The 25956-nt window shown below is 35.4% G+C and overlaps 1 long non-coding RNA gene across 6 annotated transcripts in view; it reads left to right on the top strand.

The window, feature by feature from the left end:
* The window catches only part of LOC147363453 (uncharacterized), a 271934-nt gene extending 246457 nt beyond the window's left edge, over window positions 1–25477 (top strand). For 4 of the 6 annotated variants that reach the window (XR_015137168.1, XR_015137166.1, XR_015137159.1 and 1 more), the window contains one exon: window positions 23063–25477. This is a non-coding gene — a long non-coding RNA (uncharacterized LOC147363453). Of the gene's footprint in view, window positions 1–12038; window positions 18955–23062 lie in introns of those variants that run through there. The other 2 variants (XR_015137169.1, XR_015137158.1) reach the window with 1 other exon arrangement.
* Window positions 25478–25956: the final 479 nt, after the last annotated feature.

Raw genomic sequence — 25956 nt, 5'->3', positions numbered from 1 at the left:
AAGCAAGGTGACAATATACAGCTTTGACATACTCCTTTTCCAATTTGGAACCAGTCTGTTATTCCATGTCCAGTTCTAACTGTTGCTTTCTGACCTGCATACAAATTTCTCAAGAGGCAGGTCAGGTGATCTGGTATTCCCATCTCTTTCAGAATTTTCCACAGTTTATTGTGATCCACACAGTCAAAGGCTTTGGCATAGTCAATAAAGCAGAAACAGATGTTTTTCTGGAACTCTCTTGTTTTTTCGATGATCCAGCGGATCTTGGCATTTGGTCTTTGGTTCCTCTGCCTTTCCTAAAACCAGCTTGAACACGAGGAAATCCACAGTTCACGTATTGCTGAAGCCTGGCTTGGAGAATTTTGAGCATTACTTTACTAGCGCGTGAGATGAGTGCAATTGTGAGGTGGTTCGAGCATTCTTTGGCATTGCCTTTCTTTGGGATTGGAATGAAAACTGACCTTTTCCGGTCCTGTGGCCACTTCTGAGTTTTCCAGATTTGCTGGCATATTGAGTGCAGCACTTTCACAGCATCATCTTTCAGGATTTGAAATAGCTCAACTGGAGCTCCATCACCTCCACTAGCTTTGTTCATAGTGATGCTTTCTAAGGCCCACTTGTCTTCACATTCCAGGATGTCTGGCTCTAGGTCAGTAATCACGCCATCGTGATTATCTGGGTTGTGAAGATCTTTTTGTACAGTTCTTCTGTGTGTTCTTTCTACCTCTTCTTAATATCTTCTGCTTCTGTTAGGTCCATACCATTTCTGTCCTTTATCGAGCCCATCTTTGCATGAAATGTTCCCTTGGTATCTCTAATTTTCTTGAAGAGATCTCTAGTCTTTCCCATTCTGTTGTTTTCCTCTATTTCTTTGCATTGATTGCTGAGGAAGGCTTTCTTATCTCTTCTTGCTATTCTTTGGAACTCTGCATTCAGACGTTTTTATCTTTCTTTTTTTCCTTTGCTTTTTACTTCTCTTCTTTTTACAGCTATTTGTAAGGCCTCCCCAGACAGCCATTTTGCTTTTTTGCATTTCTTTTCCATGGGGATGGTCTTGATCCCTGTCTCCTGTACAATGTCACAAACCTCAGTCCATAGTTCATCAGGCACTCTATCTATCAGATAGGCCCTTAAATCTATTTCTCACTTCCACTGTATAATCATAAGGGATTTTATTTAAGTTTTACCTGAATGGTCTGGTGGTTTCCCCTACTTTCTTCAATTTAAGTCTGAATTTGACAATAAGGAGTTCATGATCTGAGCCACAGTCAGCTCCCTGTCTTGTTTTTGTGGACTGTATAGAGCCTCTCCGTCTTTGGCTGCAAAGAATATAATCAATCTGATTTTGGTGTTGACCTTCTGGTGATGTCCTTTAGATGATGCTAAATGCTAAGACAAGAAAACATTAATGAAAAACATAAGGAAGGGGAAGCAGTTCAATGAGAGTGTTGTCATTTGAGATAGAGTGGCCAGGAAGGATCTCATAAGAGGCTGATGTTTGAGTAAAGGCCTGCAGAAAATGAAGAAGTAAACCATGCAATTGCTATGTGAAGAGGATTCCAGGTAAAGTGGTCATATTAGGTCACTGCCCTGAAGTGGGAGCACAGCTGGTTCGCATGAGGAAACCAAGGAGGCTGATATGGTTGAAGGGAATCATCCAAGGGAAAAGTAGTAGGAGATGTGGTCACAGAGGAAAATAGCAGGTGGGGCTAGATTGTTCTTGGCCTGAAAACCACTGAGAAAACACTGGCTTTTGCCCCAAGTACACCTTAGAATCATTGGAGTGTTTTGAGTAGAAGAAAGACAGTGTCTGAGTTTTATTTTAGTAGGATTATTCTGCTTCCATGTAGAGAGTAGAGTATGGGGTGGGGACAATGGCAGAAGCCAGAGCCCATTGAGGGGACTACTGTAATCAGCCAGGCAAAAAATGATGGTGTCTTGAGAGGAGTCAATAGTGGGGAGAGTGGTAAAAGGTAGGTAGAAATTAGATGTACTTTAGAAGAACTGACAGGAATTCATGATGGATTGGATAAAGATTTGAAAAATAGAGATGAGGTAAGGATAATACAGGTTTTGGCCTGAGAAATTGGAAGGGAAGTCTTGTCATTTACTGAAATAAAGCAGACTGAGAAAGCAGTACATTTGGAGGGGAAGATTAGGAGTTCAGTTTTGCATATGTTAAGTTTGATATCTTATTAGCATTTAGGTAGGAACATCAGGGAAGCATTTGGTTACAAAGTCTGAGACTTAGGAGAGATTTCCAGGCTGGAGATATAAATGATATGCCTATTAGGGTAGAATAGCTTGGAGGCAGATGGTGAATCATGTTTTTCATAAAGGGAGATATTGAATCCTGAAATATAAAAATACTTTAGAATTCCTAAGAGCTGGGACTAAAATCTTCCACTCAGTTGGTGCTTATTTAATATTGGTCTTCGGGGATGATGAGGAGACCTTTGGTCCTGATATCTCAGTCTTTCAGTGGTCAGATCTTATGAAATCTCTAGGCTTAGTATAAGCTTATTGTGAAAGTCTAGCTGAGGTGGGGTAGATAACCTTGAGTAGAGACTGCTGTGTCCAACTCAACTCTACCATGGAGTCAGGGAAGCCAGTATTCCTAACTTGGGATGTAGGATATCCTGTGGAACTCACTGTTGCTGATTGCCTTTCCAAGGTGGATAGGGTTGCTTAATGTCCATAAAAATCAGTCAATAAAACATGCTTTCTAGCTAAGTCCTCAAGGCAGATCTTTGTTTCTGCCATTTTTATTTCTGAGTCAAACACCTTTCTTCCTGCCCTCAACCATTAACTTTATTGGCTTAAGAAGTGACTTTGAGACGTCCATAGACTTAAACATGCTGCAGAGAGACTCTGGAGTCAGACTGCTCTACATACCAGCTAGCCCTGATGCTTACAAGTGATGTGACTGTTATGGATCAGTTCTTTTTTATGGACCTCAGTTTCCTTATCTGTACAATGGAGCTGATCATAGTAATCACCTCATATGCTTGCTGTGAAGGTTACATTAGGTAATCCACAGAAATCTTTAGCCTGTAGCTGAGTAAGTTGGAAATAAATGTTGGCCGCTACCTGCCTGCTACTTCAAGTGCATCATTATTCAGCAGACTGTTATGGGAGGAATGAAGAGGAAAATCCTCTTCATTATGCCCCCATTTAGTTCTTCCTTGATAACCTTAAAGGAGGACTTAGTCAAAGGTTCATGTATGATCTCCTTATGGTGCTTGTTAAGTAAACTCCTAGTGGGCCATGACATCCCCTGCTCCTTTGAAATTGGCTTGCAGGGAATAACGATGCTATAGGACACTTCTTTATTGTATCACATCCCTATAAGTCTCAGGGACCTTATAGACACTGAAATGATGTCCCTCCAAGGTAGTTTGGATGAAAGGAGAGGTACAAGATAGGTATATAAAGTTGGGGCCTGGAGAGAGTAGAAAACTCCCAGGAAGCTTCTTGAGAACTATTTTCAAGCTAATTTGCACCTTCCTGTTTGAAACTAAGGCTTTCTGAGTGGTGAGCATTGGCCAGAATAAAGGCCTATGAGTTTCAAGGTGAAGTGCCACCAGGGGGACAAACACACACACACAAACACAAAACTCAGTAAACTCATGTCTCAAATTGTTAGTTCAGTTGTATTATTATTTACTTTTGAAATTCAGTTCAAGAATGGTATTTCTGGAAGTGAAATATTGACCCAAGATTGACTTAAGCTATATTTTCGTTGAATAAGAAGTATTTCAATTACTATATTAAATTGTTTTAGTTTATTTTTAAATTATTCTTTAATTTATTTAGTTTATTTGGAACATGTGGTTTGATAGATCAGACATTAGAATTATCCTAAAGACAAATTGCCCTTATTAAGTATTTTTAGTTATCAGATCACTTAGTTTTTCTAACTGTAGGAAGAGATGGTAAAGAATCTGCCTGCAATGCAGGAGACCTGGGTTTGATCCCTGGTCCTGGAAAATCCCCTGGAGAAGGAAATGGCAACCTGTTCCAGTATTCTATCCTGGAAAATTTTGTGGGCACAGGAGCCTGGTGGACTGCAGTCCATGAGGTTGCAAGGAGTTGGACACAACTGAGCGACTAACATGTTCACTTTTTCACTTTAAATAATAAAGAAGAGATGAAATTTACTCTCTTTTTAAAATTCAAGGATAGTTGACAAAAAATACTCTTTTCAGGTGTACAGCATAATGATCCAACTTTTATATACATTACAAATTGATCTTGGTGATAAGTCTAGTAACCATAGAAATTGCAATGTCATTTGCTATATTGACATAGGAAAGCTGTACATCCCCATGACATATTTATTTTATAACTGAAAGTTCACAGCATCCCTTTTAAACTGAGAATGCAATTTGGCAAAACTAATACAATTATGTAAAGTTTAAAAATAAAATAAAATTAAAAAAAATAAAATAAAATAAACTGAGAATGCAGAGTTCCATTGCCAATATCATTTCCAAGATCACTCCACTTTTTTGTTGTTGTTGTTTCAAAAAAGAGTGTACGTACACACAGACACACACCTACACACAATTTCCCTTTTTATCCAAACAGTATACATTCATGAACGCACAAGTGAACAGACAGCAGTACTGTTCGGCCTCTGTTAGATTGTTTAAGCACTTTCTGAAGAAAGAAATTTCCCCAGAACAGTAGAATAAAGTATACCACTTATTCTAAATGTTGTAGGGCACCAGTATTTCTTCATCTTTTTCTACATGGCAATTGCTATTCAGCCCACATAAATCATGACTATTAATAAATCAAAAACAATGGAACCGGTCTTCTCCTCAGGCAACTTGTTCTCTCTCATGGAAGGGTTGTGTTTTCAGTAATCAAAGTACAAATTGTTCCTTCAGGAAAACAATGATGACAGGAAGACATAATATACACAGAAAATTATATATGTTTGAGAAAGCAGAATTATACTAACCAGTACCTAAGAGAAGGACAGATCTGTCTACACATTTCATCCATCAGTAGATGTGAAGTAATTATATCTTGTGGAGTCCTAGAATTTCATAGTTCAAAGGTATACTAGAGGTCTTTCAGACCACAGATAAGAAAGTTGAAAAGGTTAAGTCATTTACACAGTTTCTTAGAACTAGTTTCCAACTAAATGGAGAGTTACATGCTTTTTTCTGGTCCTCCAAGTCATTTTTTTCTTAATAGTGATACACTAAACAGTCTTATCTCTCGAACTTGCAAATTCTAGGGTTCAGGGCAGAAATCATTTATACAAATGTACAATGATACATATATACCATTATAGTATCATACAAAATAGTTTTACTGGCCTTAAAACTCTTTGTTCTCCACCCGTTCATCCATCCCTCCTAGCAAACCCTGACAACCATTGATATTTTTACTATTGTTATAGGTTTACTTTTTTCACAATACCCTACTATTGAACTCATACAGCCAATAGCCTTTTCAGATTGCTTTCTTTCACTTAAGTTAAATGCACTTAAGGTTTTTAGTCTTTTCAGCATTTGCTGACTTACTTATTTTTAGCACAGAATAATATTTCACTGTCTGGGTGTACTACAGAGTATCTATCTATCCACCTATTGAAGAACATTGTGGTTGCATTTATACTTTGACAATATGAATAAGGCTGCTACAAACGTGTGTGGAATAGTTTGTGTAGACATAAGTTTTATCTCCAAGGAATGTGATTGCTAGTTCATAAGGTAAGAGTTTTCTTAGTTTTGTAAGAAATTACCAAACTGTTCTCCAAAGTGGCTGCACAACCATGCATTTTCACCAGCAACGAATCAGAGTTCATATTGCTCCACATCCTCTCCGGCATACTCTGGTGTTAGTGTGCTGGATATTGGCCATCCTATCAGGCACGTAGTGCTATCTCATTGCTGTTTTAGTTTCCGTTTCCCCGATGGCATATGATGTAAAATATCTTTCCATGTATTATTTGTTTTGGTTTTTGCTTTGTGTTTACTTTCTGTAGTGAAATGTCTGTTGAGGTCTTTGGCCCATTTTCAGTGGTGATGCTTAATTCTTTATGATTAAATGTTAAAAGTTCTTGGTCTTCTTTGGGTAACACACCTTTATTATTTGTGCCTTTTACAAAGAGTTTATCCAAGTCTATGGGTTGTCCTCTTATTCTCTTAACATTGTCTTTTGCAAAGAAGTTTTAATTTTAATGAAGTTGTTGCTTTTATGGATCTTGCTTTTGGTATTGTCTAAAAAGTCATATTCATACCCAAGGTCATCTTGATATTCTGTACTTTTGTTGCCTCGGAGTTTTATAAGTTTGGATTTTATATTTAGGGCTATTTTCCATTTGGGGTTAATCTTCATGAAGGGTGTAAGTTCTGTGTCTACATTCATTTTTTTGCATGTGGTTGTTTAGTTGTTTTAGCATAATGTCTTATAAAGGCTAACTTTGCTCCATTTTTTGGAGCAAATACTTTACTCCAAAGTATTGCCTTTGCTCCCTCTTCAAAGATCAGTTGATATATTTATGTGATCTATTTCTGAGCTCTCTGTTTTGTTTAATTAACCTATTGTCTATTCTTTCATCAAAACCAGATTGTCTTGATAACTAACTTTATGATAAGCCTTGAGCTAAAGTCATGTAAACAGTCCTCCAACTTTGTTCTTTTTGTTCAGTGTTGTATTAGCTCTTCCGGGCCTTTGGTTTTATCATATAAATGTTAGAATCAGTTTGTCAGTATCTATTTGCTGACATTTTCTTTGGAATTGCACTGAATCTATAGATCAAGTTGGGAAGAGCTGAATATTGAATCCTTTTTATCAATGAACACTGAATATTTCTCCATTTATTTAGTTCTTTGATTTCATTAGCAGTTTTATGACTTTCCTGAAAGAAATCTTATATCTATTTTGTTAGATTTATACCTAAGTATTAAATTTTAGGAGTGCTAATATGAATGGTATTGCATTTTTAATTTGAACTCTTACTTGTTCATTGCTGGTATGTAGGAAAGCAATTGACTTTTGTATATTAGCCTGTATTTTGCAACCTTATATTCTGCAATGACCTATAATTGTTCATTAGTTTCAGGAAATTTTGTTGATTCTTACGGTTTTTCTACCTCATTTACAAGCAAAGACAGTTTTATTTCTTGCGTTTTGATCTGGGTATGGGTGTTAAAATACTTCTTAATTCATTCTATGAGGCCAGTTTTATCTCCATACCAAACCAGACAAATCTATTACAAAATACAGAAACTACACACCAAAATTTCTTATGAACATAGATTCAAAATCTTGAAGAAAATATAAGTAAATTGAATCCAACAGTGTATAAAAGAATACACATTACCACAACTTAATAGCTGTTTTCTACTGTTCGTTTAACGCTAGTTATGGTCAAAGCATGGTGAACGTAGGTCTTCCTCAGCCCTGGCACTCATGACGGTTTTTGGCTACTCACAAGTAATGTGAAATTTTATACCCAAGCAGAATTTCTAAGCACAATCTAAATTCAATCAACGTATTATTTGTTTAAATAACATATTTTAGCTCTCACTACATGCCTTCTAAATAGGCCTGGGTATGCTTATCAAACTTCCTTGGTAGTGATTATATAAACAAAGTAGTGAAAAACTACTATATTAGTAGAAAATTCTGCTGCTCCCATAGCTCTCTAGGCCAAACAATTTAAAAGTAATACTTTGAGAATTTTGTTGAGCAAGAACTAGCAGCCACAGAACTCCTCTGTGTTTTGTCCATAATTTTTCATGTAAAGGCAAATCTTGGTATAAAATTGTTTGAGGACTTTCTTCTCCCTTCAGCCCTTTTTTAGTATGAATTGGTTTTTAGTATAAATTCTCAGCAAAACAAGGATAAGGGCAAAGTTTTAGGGTCAAAATTTTCTTGGTTACTTTAGCAATTCCTTAGAGAACACAGATTCAGTTACATTTCCTGGTTACCATGAGCTATAGAGACACAGCAAGCATGGAGAAAATAAGCTTCATATTGACTTGCAGTTCTTGACAGAGAGTTGAACACGACTTGATGTCTTCCTTAAATTTTAGGTCACTACACAAGCCCATAGAAACTAAGTTAAACTTTAAATATGATTTAAAAGATTTAATCTTATTCCAAATAAGATTATTGCTTAATCAAGCATTTCTTGATCTTTATAGTTCTCTATGGTATATCCTATTTAGAGTTCTCAAAGTGTAGGCAGAATTAAAAATTTGTTTTTGTCATTGTTAGGATGGCCATGGTATTTTTTTTCTGAACTACAACAGGTATAAAAACACTAACTAAGGGATACCATATTGAAGGAGCTTCCCTGGTAGCTCAGTGATGAAGAATCCACCTGTCAATGCAGGAGATGTGAGTTCAGTCCCTGGTCTGGAAGATCTCCTGAAGAAGGAAATGGCAACCCACTCCAGTATTCTTGCCTGGAAAATCCCATGGACAGAGGAGTCTGGTGGGCTACAGTCCATGGGGTTGCAAAGAATCGGTTGTGACTTAGCAACTAAACAATAACATTATTGAAAAAATAGTTTGTCTAAAAGAAATTCAATCAATGTATTATTTTTCTTAAGTTTTTTTGTTTTTGTTAGATTTATTGCACTGGTTTATTGCAATTTTTATGAAGTCTCATACTTTTCCATCTTAGGCAGACAGAGAAAATGATGGATCAAGTGTAGCAAAAGATGCAATCAGCATATTTAAATTTAAATATCAGTGTGCAGCTGTTTAAATTTAATTAAAATTAAATTAAAAATTTAGAACCTCAGTGGCACTAGTCACATTTCAAGTGCACAAAAGCTACATGTGCTTGTGTGTAGGATTTTGGACAAAACAGATACTGAATATTTCTGTCATTGGAGAAAGTTCTACTGGATAATATTTCTCTAGATTCTTGTTTTTTTTTATGCATAGGAGTATAATTGGCACTCCAATTATGTTCCAGAGTTTCAAAGAGAGAAATGTACATTCTGGGTGTTTCATTTTAGAAGTTAAAGAAACATAGAACTCATTTTAAAACATTTATTCCAATTTAGAATATATGGAAAATATAGGAATTTAAAGTGGTTAGTTAGGGTTTATCTACCTTAGTAATTTGTGATGTGAATACTGGAATGTTGAATAATATTGTTTTATTGTTTTATATATATATTTTTAATTTTATTTTATTTTTAAACTTTACAATATTAGTTTTGCCAAATATCGAAATGAATCCGCCACAGGTATACCTGTGTTCCCCATCCTGAACCCTCCTCCCTCCTCCCTCCCCATTTATATATTTTCAAAAGACTTCTTTTGATGTTTTATGGTTTAGTGAAATACGAAGATTGTGTCATGAAAAGGTGGTATAAAAAATAAAAGTAAAAACATGCTACTTAATTATCAGGTACATATCTTATCCACTGTGTTATGAGTAAATGAAAGATGTGTCTATTTTCCATTCTAATGAGGAAAGTCATGGTATAAACAAAGTGTTTGTTGTGCTGGATTAGGACTATTAAAAATGGTCTTGTTTCAGTCCCACACGTAGGTGAAATAAGAGAAGAACATTTTAAATGTACCGTTATAAGGTAGCAGTAGACTTATCAGATAAAATATAGGATACCTACCTGTGTAAGTTGGAATTTTAAATAAGCAACAGATATCTTTTTCAGTGTGTCCTAAATATTGCATAGGAAACGCTTATACTAATATATATATATGTGTGTGTGTGTGTATATATATATATATATATATAGTTTATCTAAAACTCAAGTTTAATTTGAATTCCTGCATTTTGTTTTCTAAATGTGGCCACCCTAGGTAGAAGATTTGAAAGAGTTATGATTTGCCAACTAACCTTCTTTCCCACTCAGTTACTTTGTGCAGTTTAATTGTCCTGTAAGGGAAAAGATACCGTTGACTCCTTACTGCTCATGGATAACCAAGGAACCACTGAGCCAGGATCACTAACATTTTTAGCATTCTTTTCAGAAGGTTCATATCTGAACCATACATAAAAATCTTTGATGACTAACTGTCAACATATATATGTACAATGTAGCCATAATTAAGGTTACTGTTATAACATGGGAGTTTGATAAAACATGTACTGAAGATTTTGCCCCTTGCTCCTCTTCCACTATCCTGAGGACCCACTCTGCAGCCTCGAATGTGGAGCTTCCTTCCGCGTATCTGGCACATTTGCGCCCTTAGGAATCACTGTGCTACCAGTACTGCTATTCACACAAGCCTCCTTTGCCTTTTCCAATCCAGGGAATAGATACTTGGTGATGAGCTGATTCCCCTCTTCCCATTCTCTAACAGGAGGTAACACTGTCAAAATGAAGCTAAAACAGACTGGAAATAAAACTGACTTGAGATAACTGCATTTAAAGATATGGCAGTATACCATCTTTCTCCTCTGGTATTTCATTTTGTGAAGAGTGCTTCAGTGAAAATGGTAGGCAGGTATTACAAAACTGAGAGAGAGTCTTCTGTATTCCAGAAGAAAGAAATTCTGAATTTCCCTTTTTCTTTAACAGAGATACCCTGTGATACTCAAGTTCACTCATTATTCTCCTTTAGTGTGGTTGATGTATAGCAGCTAAATGATTTTGTTCATTCTTGCAGACGTGACAAAGGATCCCAAATGGTAAGAAGTTCAGTAAAGTCTAGATCTCTGGGTGTTGGTGGTTGGTTTTGAAATACAAAGGTTCGTAAAGAGGTGATCAGAGACATGCCTTATGAATAGTCAATTTCCAATAGCAAATAGCTGTATTCTGCTTCTCTTTGTAAAGGCTCCTCCAGTCACCCCTCATCTTCTCTGCTTTCTGATCACATCACGTGGATATCTAGAACAATACAGAAGTTTGTGAGGCTATAAACAGAGTGAAAAAAATCTTCTGAATTATTAAGTCTATGTTAAAAAGGTTTACCTTTGTTAAGTATTTAAGGGACTCTATTCTGGATCTCAGTGTGGTGCAAGATTGATAAAAATCTGTGAAGTTACTGGAAGCCAGTTCAGTTCAGTTCAGTTGCTCAGTAGTGTCCATAAAGACATAACTATATAACATATCCAAGACCTCAATAAGTCCTTGAAATGAGAACCTTGAAATTGACAAATAAAAATTGCAGTTTCTCCTCTCCCCTAATCTTTAAACCCACATACTCAGGCATTGCCAACAAACACATACACAGGGGTATTTTTATTGACTATGATCGTAATGATCACAGTAAGGTCCATTGTTCATTACTCCACAGGAGTCTGAGACATGCAATGTTAACAAAAATTTTGATCAAAGCTTAAGGCTCATAATGCTAGAAAATCCAATAGTAAAAGAAAGCACTTAAATTTTGTTGGCTTCGTAAGAAGTATACAAAAGAGACTGATGATACAGAGGAGGAATATAATACAAACAGAGAGAAATTTCTTATCCAAAAAATAAATAAACTGGCTGAAAAATGTAGGCTTTGTGGTAAATTTTGCTGCTGCTGCTGCTAAGTCGCTTCAGTCGTGTCTGACCCTGTGCAATCCCACAGACAGCAGTGCACCAGCCTCCCCCGTCCCTGGGATTCTCCAGGCAAGAACAATGGAGTGGGTTGTCATTACCTTCTCCAATGCATGAAAGTGAAAAGTGAAAGTGAAGTTGCTCAGACGTGTCCAACTCTTAGCGACCCCATAGACTGCAGCCTCCCAGACTCCTCCGTCCATGGGATTTTCCAGGCAAGAGTACTGGAGTGGGTTGCCATTGCCTTCTCCGTGTGGTAAATTCTGAATATACATTATTTTAAAGACTTGATTTTTGTTGTTTACTCAATTACCAATCTTTCTAAGAGTATTCTTGCTATGATGCAAATGAAATCACCATAGACCTCTGTGGTTGGGATTGAATTTAGCAGCATATAATGCAAAATCCAAATTAAAGAGGCTTTAATTGATTGAAACTTAATTTTGTCTCATGGAAATTGGGAAGACAATGGTGGAATGGCTGCTTCACTAATATTAGGAAATATTGTATTTTTATCTTTTTCTCTTCTTCCTTCCCTAGGATGTGTTTTCCATCTTTGAAGTTGTCTCGGGCTACACGAGGACAGTTGTACTTCCAGACAATATGTTTATATTCCAAGAAGGAAGAATAAGGAAGCCAGGAAAGCTAAAAGGGAAAAAAGTCCCACTTTAAAAAAATTTCCTTATCTCCTATCTGATGACTCCTACTGTACTTCATTGAATGCAAATAAGACTATGAAATATAATTTTTTATTTAGTTATTTTGTTGCATTGGATAAGATCAGATTCTGTTAGTAAGGAGAAGTACAGAATTGATCTTGGGTGAGCAACTAGCAATACCTTCCTTCCTAACAGTTTACTACTGTGATAATAATTTCAAAAAAAATCTTTGTTATTTTTCTAGTCTTTAACTTGCAGAGGATCTTAGGAAGTAGCCATCAAAATAGAACTTAAACATAATATAGGCAATCCCAATAGAGCATTCTATGTGCTGGCCAGTGTTTCAAATGCTTTACATATTTAACATTTTAAAAAGACCCATGAGAAATGTATTATGATCATCCTTTTAACAGATAAGGAAACTAAGTTACAGAGAGGTTCAGTAACTCAACCAATGCCACGAAACTAATGACTGTAGATTGAATGCTATATGAAACCATGCTTGTCAGCAGTTGGCTATTCTCCCATTCAAGATTCAGAAAAAAATTTTGATTTCAAGTTTTCAAATTTTATTACTGCTACTTAAAATTAAGCATCTTAAAGACCTTGAAATAAGGTACAACATTTTGGTTATATTTTTCAAATGCAAAGGTAGAACATAGGAAATGTGAAGGGAAGTTATTAGAAAATTCTCACCAGAGGATGACATAGTTCGTATAAGAACACAACAGAGGATAAACCTTTGTTTTCCAAAATGAGGAGCAAAACATGGATCTTGGGGTCATACTACTCTTGAAAAATTCCGTACTTTGAGGCACCTACCATCTCCTCGCTTTTATGTTAATTTGTTACTAAAATTCTATTGTCTTTTGAATATCTGTAGAACTGATCAATACATTTGCTTCTTAGAGATATCTTTCCCTCACTATGACTCATTCCCCTTAAATATGGACCTTTCTCTCTTAGATAAATCATCTGCTTTTATTTCATCCCTGTTCTATCTTCAGATGTTTTGGTTGTAATAATTAGATCTTTCTTTCTAAAATTTAGGTAGAGTTTGATTTTTGTTCACTTTGGCGGTTTTGAGCAAATTTCAAAAGAAATTTCAAAATTCAAAAGAAAGGTACAGGTAATATATCTGTGTTTATCATCTTAATTTGAAAAGTCTATTCCTGTTCCATTTGGAAATTCTTAGAAGAGGAGGATTGGCCCTCGGCTGCACTCACTGGCCAGGCTGTTGTTCACAGGTGTGGAGCACCTAATACCAATACTCGGTCACTTAAGACAGCAGCGGTGCTGATACCCATGTTTACACGTTCCATAGTCCCATCATGTAGAGCGCTGATTTCTGTCACCCATGAGTGGATACCAGTTTATTATGGTGTCTTCTAGTGTTTGGCCACTAAATGTTAGCAATACTATGAAAGAGAACATTGGTTAAAAAAAAAAACCCACAAAAGTACAATTTACTCTCTTAATTAACAATCATCAAAGGGTAAGTTTTGAACAGAATTCGAAAAGTTGCCAGCAGTGTATTCTAGCTCAAAAAAACAAAACAAAACAAAAAAAAAACAAAAAAACCCCTAATCAAACCTTATAATCTTGCCATCTTCTTTGGTACCCAGCATCTGCTTTAGAAATTCTTGTCTCCATTTTTAATTTCTGTCTTCATACTAAAATGTTTTCCATTTCTGGTCACCGAAAGAAAATGACAAATGAACATATTTGCACTAGGGTTTTTGGTACTCATTATTTTTATAAAACAATTTGCATTTAAAAAAGATACATTGAAGAGAAAAGGCAGTGATTAAATCAATGAAATTACATGTTGAACTTCGAGCATGAGGAAAGATGTGGGGATGGGAAGCTCTTCCAGGGTCTCAGTCATGCTATTCTCCATAAAGTCAGCCCCTATCATAAGGATTATGTTGCTGTGTCCTGGAAAATGAACAGTTCAAGGGTGGAGCTTAGAGATACCGCATTAGCAGGTCAGAGTTAAGAAATAACTTTTTCAAGAGACTTAGGAAACTCATTCAGGAAAAAATAAAGCTTATTTTCAATAAGAAATGGGTTATTAATGATCAAAAGAAAAAGGGCAAAACAAGGATAACTCTAGGGGACTACTTAAATTCAGTCTATTTTTCACTTCTACATCTTTCTGAAATAGTTGTATTATACTCTTGAAGGACACAGTAAAACATTCAAAAGTAGAACTTACAAAGCTTATATATTTTCTGAGTTTATGTTCAGTAGCATACAGATGAGCATGATTCTAAAAGTTTAAAATCCTATTCTGTCTACTTCAAGAATCCTGCATCAGCTATTCTATTTGACTTGTTTCCTAGAAGGAGAGCATTTTTAGCTTTTTAAACTCAAATTATTAGGAAACAATTTTAGGATATTATTACATACATGATGGTACTGTGTGACATTACTGGAAACACGTTGACATTTTCTTCTGTGATCTGTGAATTGATTAGGATTTTCAAATATAGTAAAAGTGAACAAGTAACCCTTGCAACGTAAAATGATTAAGTGTTTTATCAGTTTTGAACCCTAAAGTTAAGGGTCTTTTGTGCATAGAGAAACCATTTAATGGAGCATGCTGTTCTCTATTTTTGGCTAATACTTTTAAGTTACTGTACTCCACTGTTCATTGTAGCTTGAACCAACACTTCCAATTGTAGTTTCCTGATTCTTGAATGCAGCTAAGGTATTGTGATCCCGGAACCTAAAGAAGAGATGGCAATTTCCAGAATTCAGCAAAGCCAAAGTTTCTCTTAGTGATCCAATTCTGAAGTGCTATTCTAGGAGTCATTTTGAAGGCCCAGCCTGGAACTTGTTCCTCTAAGGCCTTCCAATAATTTTAGAAATACTCATTCATCCATATCAAATATTCTTTGCTTAAAATTGCTAGGGATTTATTATCTGAAAGTGAGTCCTTATTTTAAACCATTTTTTATTATAGTTAATTTACAATGCTGAGTTAGTTTCAAGTGTACAGTAAGGTGATTCAGTTTTTCACATTAATTTCCATCAGCTATTGAACTTAGTTCCCTGTGCTATGCAGTAGGTTCTTATTGTTTATCTCTTATATATATAATAATGCACATATGCTAATCCCAAACTCCTAATTTATCTGAATGAAGCCAGCTCTCTATTGATAAAGTATTTGGCACCAAAAGTAGTTGCAGGCAACAGATTCTTAAGGATGAAAATTGAATAGTTCCCTGCCATTGCTGGTTTAAAAGGAGAAAATATCTCTTCTTCTACTACAGAATGGTATCTTCATAGCATGGTTCCCAATGTGAAAAAATATTACTAAAGATTTTGTTGATGAATGTACAATTCTATCAGATTAAGTGATAGCTTCCGTAGTATACTGTAACAACCACATAAAATTAAAAGCCTGTGAGATGGGCTGTTTCTAATAATACTGAATAACAGAAAAATAAGAATAACAGAATCAGGGCTTTACATTCTTGGCATAAGGACCAGTCATAGAAACAAAAATATCTGTGATCCTTGTAAATTAATGTCTTTCCTTAATTAGCTTGAGGCTAAAACAAACAATGATCAAATAAAATCTGATCCTGTGAGATGATATCTTGCAAAATAGACTAAAGCCTACAGATTCCCTGGGTCCCTTATATGAACACTCATTATGGGGGGAAAAAATCCCCCTCTTCTCCTTCTCCAAAAATAAAATTTGATATTTGAGTGATTTTGTAAGTGTAAGCATTCTAAATGCCCAAGCTGAAAAGAGCCTCCCAGGCAAGCCAAAACCTCCCCTTCATCTTTGAATAGGCGTCTACTTTGTTGGAGAGATAACATGACCTCACAGGTCACCTTGGAAGAGAATAACAGTTATCTTTTTGCTCTATCACTACTATCTAATTTCCTCCAGAGCTAAATTTAGTATCAGATCCCAGCATGGCACAGAGGCCACTTATAATGTCAAGCCAAGAAGTGGAGAATTAACATGCCAAAATAAGTTCTAGATACTGGTAGATGGCATGTTTGTTTTTAAAATATTTTCTGTGCTCTCCTCCTATAGCAAATTAGCACATTTCTATCTGATTGACTTAACGACTTGGCTGTAAGAGTTAACTGTGACAAACGGAATGTGAGTAGAACTGGTGTGTGCAAACTTACAAGTGTTCAGAGCCTTCGTGTGGTTCACCGGCAGGTCTGCTGCTGCCACAAGACCAGCAATTTGCAGAAAGGTCCTAATCTTTCAGGCTGGACTCTAGGATGCAGACAACATAAAATATACTGTGGCCAACCCACAAAGGAGTCATAACAAAAAATATTGTGTGTGTGTTTTGCCTTTGCTGGATTCTAGAAATTGCCATCCCAACTTTTGGTTTGGGGATCATAAAATCTTAGGTGCATGCAGAAATCAGGAAACCACTGCTGAAACTTCTGGTTCAAGCTGTGCTGCTAGAACCAGGAAAGAGCGTCCCTTTCCATCTTTTACTCCATTTAATGAGGTTATATGTATGTGTCCATTGATTCATGAGCTCAAAAATGCATATGTAACTCTGAGAGAGAGTCTGAGAAATCTTGTACTTTGACTCTAATAAAGGAAGGAGTTTAAGGAAAATATTGGAAAAAATAATCAATGTCATACTAAAAATACTAAGTATAAATAATTAAGGTATAATAGTCCATGGGGTCGTGAAGAGTTGGACACGACTGAGCGACTTCACTTTCACTTTTCACTTTCATGCATTGGAGAAAGAAATGGCAACCCACTCCAATGTTTTTGCCTGGAGAATCCCAGGGACGGGCGAGCATGATGGGCTGCCGTCTATGGGGTCGCACAGAGTCGGACACGACTGAAGCGACTTAGCAGCAGTAGCAGTATATAAACAGTATTTTTATAAGCCTATCTTCAGTATGTGTAGCATTGTTCTGTTTTATTTTCTTTCCTGTTGTTTCTATTGGGATGTCTGTTTTCAACTTACTGTTTTCCTTAATAGATTAAAAAATTTGATCTGTAGCTGCATTGAATGTCTTCTTACTTGTTGTGCTGTAGTTTTTCTGGGTCATCTCTAGGGGTGGATTAATTTTTATCTACCTTTTTAAAGAGTCATTATGATTCCTGATTATAATGATTTATGTACTTCAATAATTCTTAGAAATTCTCATCGTTGTATTTTCTCTCTTTAGTCACTCTGGTATGTCCTTCTGGAATGTCTATTTTATACATATGTTTACATACATACAGATGTATACAGATAATGTAAAACCTTCTAATAGCATTTATTTTTTTAACCTTGTTATACAATTTCTATATAATTTCCTTATATATGTGATCCAGATAACCAATAATCACAACAGTATTTAAGCTGCTGGATAATTTATTCACTGGTTTATTTCATTTCAGTGACTATTATTTACAATTTGAAGTTGTTTTGGTCTTTTGCAAAACTGGAAGGTATTTTTCCATAGTGTCATACTACAGCCTCTTTTAAGCAATGCAATTATTTACTCTGCTGGTTCTCATATCTGAAATTCTTTAGATGGTGCAGTAGGTTGAATGCACCCTGAACTCTTGAGAAGATACATTCTGAATCCCAGAACTTTCCAGTGTTATCTTATTTGGAAAAAGGGTCTTTACATATGTAATTAAGTTAAGGATGTAGAGATGATATCATTTTGGGTATCTGAGTGGGTTCTAAATGTAATGACAGGTGTCCTCATGTGAGACACAGAGAGGAGAAAATGACGGAAGCAGAGAGTAGAGCAATGCAGACAAATACTAGAAATGCCCACAGCTACTGGTAGCTGAAAAAGCAAGAACACAATCTTATTCAGAGCCTCTGAAGGGAGTTCAGTCCTCCTAGCCCTTAGACTACTGTCTATGGGGTCACACAGAGTCAGGCACGATTGAAGCGACTTAGCAGCAGCAGCAGCAGCCCTTAGACTTCATATGTCTGGCCTTGTGAGAATTAATTTCTATTGCTTCAAGCCATCAACTTTATAGTAATTTGTGAGGGAAGTCCTTGGAAGTTTATACAGAACAAAATCTTGCTTTCCTTGTCTTACCTCTTCTTCCTCAGGGTTGATTAGTTCCCCAGGCACTTCGTACTTTCAGATTGTGAGCTCTTGTTTAATAAGAGTTTTGTGCAGACTTGGTTTAAGGACATGTCCCTTTTTAAAGGCTATATATTTGATTATTCCATAAGACTGAGAAGTGTCACCAGCCTGGACCAATTATTTATTTGTTTTTTATGTTAATTTTTTTATACACTGAGATCTTAAGGGATCTGATAGTAAAAATGTGACCATGCCCAGCAGACTGCAGGTAGGTAGGGCAGTTAATTGTGAAAAATTCCCTGAGAATATTGCTTGAGAATATTTATTCCTGTCCTGGCCATCCTTTCAGCATTAATTAATTTTGCTTTAGTTCACCCTTTCTTGAGAATTTAATGCTCTCATTCTGTATACACTCTTCATTTTTAATCTCTGATAATTCTTTAATTTTATGCAGGATATGGCTTTTAAAGGACTTAAAAGTATTTATTCCAGTATCTATTTCTAAGTAATTTGTAGCATGAAATATAGCAGGAGATATGATTGGCTTAAGTTTGTAACAGAGACCCATTAAAACATTAAATAAGTTTGTAGCAGAGACCTTTAATAAAATTGCAATTTTCTGATTATGATTATATCACCATTGAGGGAAAATGGCTGAAGGGCTGAGGAGATTTCCCTATAATTTGTACAACTGTATGTAAATCTATAATTATCTCAAAACATTTACAAAATAAAAATAAAATTGGTTAAGCTACATATGAGATTATTCCTTTTTCACATGGGAGAAAAGTTAACCTCAAGATGGAAACAGCTTAGGGTTTTGTATTTAAGATGGGGTTGTTTTCAGCTTTCTGCTCTATAATTTTTTATATTATAGCCCATGGCTTCAAGTCCCAAATTGTACTTCAGTTAAGATGTTGATGTTCCCAGAGCATTTAGAGGTAGGAAGGAAAAAGGACACACTTTTCCTTTCAAGGATACATTCTCCAAATTGCATATATTATTCACCCTCACCTTTTATGTCAGAGATTTGTTACATAACTACACTCTTTGGAAGTTGCCTAAGAATTGCAGCCTTTATTCTGGATTGCTAGTTACTTATATTAAAAACAGAAGTTCTAGTTCTGTGGGAGAAGGGAGTTATCTTGAAGTCTCTATCATTGTCCATGTGTTATCTAATACAAAAATTTCTGTTAACATCTTTTCCTTATGGCAGGTAACAGAAGGAATGTGATCAAGCCATATATTTGTGTTTGTTTTGAAACAAACACTAGAATCATGTCACATAATTAAATAATCTGAAGGATATCTATAAAATTGTACCTTTGACAGATTATTAGGCAGCATTAAACTAGCATCTGCAGAATTTCACATCATGTTTATAATTTATCATCATCATCATCATTGTTGTTATATTTAGGATGGGCCTTGGAGATGAGCAAACACTAATGGGTTTGTATAGTTAAGAATGAAATTTCTGCAATGTATTTTTAAAATAAACTATTAAATCAGCAAGAGACTTTAAAAAAGTCTTTAGTAAAAGAGCTTTGCATGAATGCTTCAGGAAATCTTAAAGGTCAAAATACTTGAAAGGTTTAAAGTACTAAATTGTGTGTATAGCATTGTTCTTTGGAAATTAAGGTTTTTTTTAAAAAGAAAAAAGCCTTTCTTTGTGGAACCATAGCAATCCATGCTGTCATTCACAATGGCAACTGGAAAGGAAACAATAGTCACAATAAAACTTGGCATCCAGTCAGCAGCCAAGAGGCAATGGTAACCTTTCCTTTCTCTGTCAGAGAATTCTCTCCCAAGAGTTGATTCAGTGATTGTTCCAGCTCAAATGAATTTGCTTGGTGTGTTCTTTAAAAATTGGAGCATGATGGCCAAATAGCAGTTTCTTGAGAAAAACTCATTAGTCACTGAAGCTACTGTTTAATCTAGCCCTGCCTTACATGTGACAATTCAAGCAAAAATTGTCCCATCATCCCAAATAAGGTTATGTGTTTTCTCAGTGGATGGGAAGTAGTAGTGTGCACAGATCTTTCTCTCTGCTAGCTAAATTTTTATATTATTCAAGCCTTGTCCAAAAATGAATATGCTTTGTTATTGGTGATATTCTATTTAAAAGGATGCTTTATTAAAGTATATGCTACACATTAAATGCATTGAAGTGAAAAAATATGCGTAAAAACATGGCACCATAAGGGCAGAAAGAATTTATCATTTCATTCTCAGGACTGACCCTCTTTTAATAGGTCATTCACACCATGTGATTAAAATACTATTTCATTCGATCAATGTAAGCCTCATTGACAGTCTAATGTATGATATATGTTCCATCTTCGTAGTCTAAATTCTTTTCTCTTTAGACTTCCAGAAGATTGTACATCTAATTCTATCACTTGTAAAAATAAGAATTGGAACTCATTAGATTTTCATCTAGGGATATTCCTAGGTATGATATTTCCAAATTGGCAAAGATAAACTTCTATAATTTTCTCTGATAAACTTTTTTATAAAATAATATTGGACTAGTTTCTTCAGACAGAGAAGGCAACGGCACCCCACTCCAGTACTCTTGCCTGGAAAATCCCGTGGATGGAGGAGCCTGGTAGGCTGCAGTCCATGAGGTCGCGAAGAGTCGGGCACGACTGAGCGACTTCCCTTTCGCTTTTCACTTTCATGCGTTGGAGAAGGAAATGGCAACCCATTCCAGTGTTCTTGCTTGGAGAATCCCAGGGACGGGGGAGCCTGGTGGGCTGCCATCTATGGGGTCGCACAGAGTCGGACACGACTGAAGTGACTTAGTAGCAGCAGCAGCATCAGTTTCTTCAGAAAAACCATTTACAATTATAGTAGTGCTTTGTATTTTACAATGCAAGTTCACATGTTATTATTTATAGTTAAAAATAATATTAAAATCTTATTTTAGTGATATTAGAATACATTTTATTCCTTAGGGTGTATGCAATGACGTATAAATGGGTAAGTGAAAATTACATATGTAACATTTCTCAAATTGTGCATAAAATAATTATATTTTATATTAAGATAAATCATATATATATATACGTATGTATGCAAAGGAGAATGATAAAAGAATTGTTCAAAGTGTTAAAAATCTGGGTAAAGGATATATGGGGTACAGGGAATATGAGAGATTTTGTGTGTATACGTGTATATGTTTTACTATTCTGCAACTTTTCTGTAAGTTTGAATTACTTTAAATCAAATTAACAAAAAAGAACTTAAGATGTATCTGGTTCAGCCCCCCATTTACAGGTTAGCAAACTGAGGAACAGGCCAGGAAAATCATGTATTAAAGTTGTAGAGGGCTTCAGTGATAGAGCTAGGAATGAAGTATCAGTGTTCTGTTCTGATTTCTAGTAAAGGTCTCTTGCACAACTCCAAGCTTTATTTACACACTATCTAGGAGAGTAAAGTAGCACAAGTACTATTATTTACAGATAAAAAATTTCTTTCTATAGAAGAAATTAGATTAATCTTTTTAGTTCACATAATTAGCAGTAGAGCAGAAATTCTAGCTTGTAAATGGATTTCAAATTTTGGAATTCTTTTTGTTATGTGATGGATTAATGTATGCATATACAAGAGAACATGCTTCTGCTTAAAATCAGGACAAATTATACAGTTAAAGAAAAGAAATGCTTTTTACTTCAGAATGTATCAATATAAAGATAGAACATATTATCATAATATTCCAGAATGTTCCTGGAGGCTAATCAGCAGTGGAATTAAGATCAGATTTTATTCATGTTTTGTATTATATTCCACACATATTAGGAAATAATACTGTTCAGGTTATAAATGAAAATTCACTGCCTATTGATGTCAAAAGTAACTGCAATTGCACTGAAGCTAACCAAGTGCAAGTTCTAAATTTTAATTTATTTGAATTAATTCCACTTCAGCATTTAATTTGTTTTGACTCATCTGACTCAGAGGGAAAACTCAAAGAACCATAATGAAAACTTTGTTTTGTGGATAGGATTTTCTCATTGCTCTGCATTTAGAGAACGATCTCTGTCATTTTCATTTTATGTTGGAAGGGCAGTCATTATTCTAGAATTAAATTCTGTTAGGTGCAATTTGTATTTCTCTGTTTTAGCATGTTTCCCCACTGTAATTTCAAGGTCTTCTGTTCACCCTGGATTTTGCTACACTGAGTCAGATAAAGCCTATTTATGATGTTTAAAGATGTTTATATTTGAATCTGCTATACTTATCATATAATGTAGGCTCAATAAAGGTTTATTAAATTAAAGTCATTCTAAGTATATATGATATACATGCATTTCATGTATATGTCAAATACATTCACATATGAATGTATACATAAGCACATTGGGGAATTCAGAGTAAGGTAGCAATCCTACTAAAAGTTCACTAAGATAACATTTTTTTAAATGGAAAATTTTACATTAGTCCTAGAAACTAGTCAGAGAGAATTCTTTTAAGTATATATTCAACCAATTAACAATGGTATCTAAGACTAACTTGACAAATCTGCCTCCACAGACAAACAGGTTTTTCAGAAAGAGGACAAAATTCACTCAAAATCCTATGATTTCTCCCTAATTTGGAGTGATGGAAATAGGGAGACATTTACAATATTTTTATCTCATCAAAAATGTTATAAAGATTGGATCAAGATGGCTTCTTACTAAGGAATGAATATGGACTTATATTAGTGAATATCCCCAAATTAAGGTGACTAAAATAAGATGAAACTGTCTCTCTTTCAAATGAAGTCCAGAAGTAAGAAGTCAAGGACTTGGCATGAAAGCTTCATGGTTTCAATGAAGATCATATTAAGTTCTTTCTGCTTTGTCTTCCTAGATGTGTGCAAGGTCATCTCTTGGCCACTGGAGCCTCAGCACCATTTGCATCATGGACCAATGAAAGGAGGAAACGGGCAAAGACATGGGGGCTCTTCCATATGCATTGATTCCTTTTAACCAGTCATTCTGAAAGTATATATAACATTTTCTCATACATTGCTTTGGCTAGAATGAAGCCAACTGGCCAGACCTACCATCAACAGAGGTTAGAAAATGACATTGTTTATTTATATGCTATTTTACTCTGCTAAAATTTTGGTTTGGCTATCCAGAAGGCATATTTCTTAATTATTTTTTTGAGACAGATCCATGACACTGGTTTACCTAAATACCTATTCCAGTTGTCTTTTAACAGGAGTTTGTTAACAGAAGCTACAAAAATTAAAAATTAAATTTCTAAGACTCCCTAAAACCATATTTTTGGTTATGATTATGATGTGCCAGTTAATTCATTTCCACACAATATTAATTCAGAACTAAACTATACAAGGACACAGAAAGAATTGAGACCTCTATTTTGCTGGTGAAACTAATCTGAGATGGTATGATTCTGTATCCAACAGTGGACTCCACAGCTTTCTGATCATGGTGATGCACTGCAGCTTCTGCTGCTGCTGCTGCTGCTGCTAAGTCACTTCAGTCGTGTCTGACTCTGTGAGACCCCATAGACGGCAGCCCACCAGGCTCCCCCGTCCCTAGGATTCTCCAGGCAAGAACACTGGAGTGGGTTGCCATTTCCTTCTCCAATGTATGAGAGTGAAAAGTGAAAGTGAAGTCGCTCAGTCATGCCCGACTCAGCAGCTTCATTGGCAGCTAAATTCTGTGAGAGCCTTTCTGACATGCTCTTGTCAGTTTCTACATTCTTCCAGTCTTTGTCCTAGTTCAAACATTAAAAAAAAAAAAAAATCCCAGTGTGGTTAAAGATCTATAGTAGGTTCTGCTGTCTGTATTTAAAAACTCAAATCAATAACACAAGTTTTGACAAATACATATTGTTTACCTAAATAGAAAATCACCAGGTTATAAAAATTTGAGGACTGTCTGAAAGATATATGATCTAAAACTTCAACTTTGTATTAGCTTAAATTTGTAATAAAAATAGTTTAAATGATCTGCTGCTGCTGCTAAGTCACTTCAGTCATGTCCGACTCTCTGCAACCCCATAGACAGCAGCCCACCAGGCTTCCCCGTCCCTGGGATTCTCCAGGCAAGACCACTGGAGTGGGTTGCCATTTCCTTCAGTGAAAAGTGAAAATGAAGTCGTTCAGTCGTGTCTGACTCTGTGCGACCCCATGGACTGCCGCCTACCAGGCTCCTCCATCCATGGGATTTTCCAGGCAAGAGTACTAGACTGGGGTGCCATTGCCTTTTCTGATGATCTAGTTAAAATATTTTGATTGCTTTAAAGCAAAAAATGCAATTTAAAAAATGTTACTATATCCACAAAGGAAGAATATTCTTTTTCAAAAGGAAATAAATTATTCCAGACAATAACATTGTAATGATGTAAGAAAAACATAAAGTTTATGTTCCATGACTAGAAAGCATAGACTCTTCACACACATTCACACATACACAAATCCAATTTATACTCTCTATAAAAAGATATACTTAAGGGAAAACAAGAAAGTATATGAAAATTATGTATAATAATATAGTTGGCAAATTATAAGAAAGAAGCAGGTAGAGTTATGCTTCTGCCTAACGTATAGAAAACTGAAATGAACATCCTTCTTATAATAATAACAAAACAGAAAAAGTACCAAAACATAACTTTATTGAAGCTTTTTGATAACAAGTTGCAGAGAAATAGAACACAATCTAAGAGGACATAGGCCCCTTTGAAGAGATAGGACATAAGCGGTCATTCAAATGCTGCAGAGCACAGAAGGGAAAGGTAAGAAAACTCAGATATAAATGTTAAAGTCTTAAAGGTGAATATGGACTATTTAGGAGAGAACATATTCATATTCTTCCCAAGTAGAACATACTCTACTTGGGAAGAGGCAAAAGGGAATTTATACTAAAAGCAACTAGTAGGAAGGAAATAATTAAAATGGAAAATAGAAAACAACTAAAATTTAAAACAGGAAAACAATAGACAAAACTAGTGAAACCAAAAGTAGATTCCTTGAAAAGAATAATAGCATTAATGAACTTCTAGCCTACTGAACATGAAAAAAGGAGAAAAGACACAAATCACAAACATTAGAAAATGAAAGAGGTAACGAAAAACTAGAGCCACTGGAGAAATTACAATAAGGAGATGTTGCAAATAATTCTCTGCCCACAGATTTGAAAACTTTGATAAAAGGATCAAATTATTTGAAAGATACCAACTTCCAAAAGCTCACTGAAGAAGAACAGATAATGTGAATAGTTTATTCCTATTTAAAAAGTTGAACTTATAGTTTAAATCATTGTAACACAACTACAGAATCATGTGGCTTCTCTGGGAAATTCTGCTAAACACTTGAGGAAGAAATAATGCCAATCACTATAATCTCTTCTGTGCTATAGAATAGAGGTGACTATATCTTAACTAATTTTAGAAAAGAAAGATTACCTGGTTCTGAAATCAGAGTAGAAATCAATAGATTAATATTAATCATAATCATAAATGCAAAAAAAAGTTATATATATATCACTAAATGGGGTATCCAAGAAATGCAAAAGTGATTCAGCAAGTTGATCAGATAGACTGAAAAAGAGATGCAATTGATAAAATTTAGCATCACTTTATGACACAATTTCAGGAAACTTGGAATAGAAGAGTATTTCTTCATCTGATAAATGACATCTATAAAAGACCTGCTGCTACTGCTGCTACTAAGTCGTTTCAGTCGTGTCCGACTCTGTGGACCCCATAGACGGCCTCCTACCAGGCTCCTC

This window comes from Bos grunniens, chromosome 11 (assembly GCF_055505025.1).
Source record: "Bos grunniens cultivar Pamir isolate PY7600 chromosome 11, Bosgru_T2T1.0, whole genome shotgun sequence".
Taxonomy (NCBI): domain Eukaryota; kingdom Metazoa; phylum Chordata; class Mammalia; order Artiodactyla; family Bovidae; genus Bos; species Bos grunniens.
This window is presented reverse-complemented; position numbering and strand designations above follow the sequence as displayed.